The 2,741-nt window shown below is 29.9% G+C and overlaps 1 non-coding gene across 1 annotated transcript; it reads left to right on the top strand.

Moving 5' to 3' along the window:
• The first annotated feature begins 1,495 nt into the window (after nucleotides 1-1,495).
• LOC124933263 lies at nucleotides 1,496-1,656 on the top strand. Its single transcript, XR_007098960.1, has one exon. It is a non-coding gene; the product is annotated as a U1 spliceosomal RNA (small nuclear RNA).
• Nucleotides 1,657-2,741: the final 1,085 nt, after the last annotated feature.

Raw genomic sequence — 2,741 nt, 5'->3', positions numbered from 1 at the left:
GGTTGGAGATGAATTACTGTTTGATGGGATGTTTACTGCATTTTGAGTTTAAAAAATGAGTTTATGGATTGAAGATGGTCTTAATATGTTCCCACCGTGGGAAATATGTGCAAAAATGAGTGTAAGAGGAATAGTTTGAAGTTGACGATTAAATAAGAGAGTCAAGCGTGAAAGTATATATATAATGAGTCTTATTTGAGTTTATATATTATGTTTGTCAGTTAGGAATTTCCAACATTGTAAATTATTTTATCTTAAAAATTTACTTATTTTCATTCACGGACATTTAGTTTATCTATACCCATTTCAATAGTAACTCTCATATTTGTTAAAGTTATCACTAATAATCTATTTTTTAATAACTTTTATTTTATTTTATTTAAATAACATTATTAAAGCATTGCAATCTCATTCTTCTTTAATGAGGAAAATCACACACCCTTATTACATAAATGAACATCATTAATAATTTGGTTAAAATTCAGAAACCTTCCAAACTAGGTTATTATTGTTGAATGATCTCAATTGATGACTAAATTTCAATGAACTTTGTTTCATTTGATATTGCAATACGGATAGTTTCAAGTTGAACTAAAACCCCTTGCTATACAATTGTACTGTATAATGTCTCATCATTCAAGTAGCTAATATGATTTTGTTCCATAAGTATTTCAAGAAAATCTTCTAACTCGATCCTAATTCATCCACCATTGCAATTCCTTCCACCGCCTTATCATCACCTTAACCTATCTTCCCCAATCCTCTAAGTTCTTATTGTTGAAATCAAACCCATCTTTGCTTATTACAACAATACAAGTTTTGACATTTGTATATCCTTCCTATCAAACACACACTAAACTCTTAAAAAAGTTTCTTCACAAAATAACACGCACACATCTCCTTTATCTTATTCTTTATCATTTTTATGTCTAGATATGTTAGCTTCAAAAGTAATTTATCTTCTTGGTTTATCATTTTAGACAAAATTAATGTCTCAAATGTAGTCATCTTAGTTTGTAGCACTTGACTGACCAACAAATTAACAAATACTTTATAAACATAATGCTAGCCAAAAAACATCTTTATAACAAGTAACAAACTGGTAATGAAGCATAAAACAACTCATCCATTCCATTGAGTAATACACTTTCTTAAATCTCCTCTTGAATTCCTATCGTTTCTAAGTTTAGTACAATTATTTTTTTTAAACTTCTCTTGTTCTAATTTTTATTAACACAAGTTATAAACTTTATATAAAAGTAAATGAAATTATAGTACATTAATATTATTATTAATTTTTATTTGTACAATAGTTATATTAAGATTGTGTACTAAGTGGAATAGTTAAGATTTATCAAATAAATGTCAACTTAGATACAAAACGTCATTCTATATTAGGGAATGCATTGTGTTGCTTTTGTCCCACATCGAAATTAAAAAGTATGAGTCAACTTAAAAAGCAACTATAAAATGAAACAGACATGGTCCATAAAAATTACTTACCTGGACAGGATCGATAGGTGATCAATAAGACCCATGGTCTAGATCTACAGTCATCATTGCACTTTGATGATGTGTATTTCTAAGGTCAACCTTAGGGTTTGAGCCTGTGTCATAATTTGTTTCAGTGGTGGCCTACGTCCATGCGGCCCCTCTCAATTTTAGTTTGAACTTCTTATTATTTTTTAAAATTTTCCCATCTGTGGATGGTCATATCTCTATATTATCTTTGTATGAAGAACATCTCTGTTATCGGAATATTATCTTTGTATGAATAACATCTTTGTTATCTGAAATTCTTTCCTTGCAAGTCTGCTTTTCTCAATAGGTGAAATCTGTGTTCTGTTCTGTTGTTTCTGTAGAATCTGCATACTCCATACTTCTGATGGAGTTCATATCATATAATCGTCTAGGGTTTACGTATATGTACTGATTTAGGTTTTAATTGCGTATATATCAACAAGGTTTTATTTCTTCGTATCTTATCAATTTGTTTTGTTTTCAATCATCCTTCAATAGGAAGCTCATGATTGTTCATTGCATTTTTTAGTCTCCATGAGGTTTGACAATTTTATAGCAGTAATAATTGTTAATTTATTGAGAATATGAATATCCTTTAATTAAATACCATGCTATTGTTACAGTATATGAACAAATGAATGCACAAAACTAAGCCAATTCCCTCCATAAATCTTAGAAGTTTATACCACGTACTTTGTACAAAATCTATAAAAATGTAATGGTTTAGTGTTGGATCAAGGAGTAACAATTTTTTTTGAATGGGAATGGAAAAAGTATCCAAAATATTTCCACCCACATCTAGAAACCTTTCACATCCAGGAATTGACCTAACTTTGTCATCCCGATCAACCTGGACTGGAAACCTGAACTTGGATTATTGCTTACATGTATATCACTTTCTAAGTCACTAAACACCACAAACTTGTCTTATGAAATGTTTATTTTTTCATTAATTCTTTCATCAATCTCATTTCTTTACAACATTCAGTAATGACAATATATTCAGCTTCTGTAGTAGACAAAGCAACACATTTCTATAGACGAGACTGCCATGATACAACTCCTCCTTTAAAGGTAAAAAAATACCTTGAAGTTAATCTCATTGTGTCAATATCACCACACATATCTAAATCAGAAAACCCTTCAACATGTGTCTTCTAGTACCATAACACAAAGTGTATTTGGAGGTCCCTTGAAGATATCTCATTAGCCACTTAACT

Source organism: Impatiens glandulifera, chromosome 3 (genome assembly GCF_907164915.1).
Source record: "Impatiens glandulifera chromosome 3, dImpGla2.1, whole genome shotgun sequence".
NCBI classification, from domain to species: Eukaryota; Viridiplantae; Streptophyta; class Magnoliopsida; order Ericales; family Balsaminaceae; genus Impatiens; species Impatiens glandulifera.
This window is presented reverse-complemented; position numbering and strand designations above follow the sequence as displayed.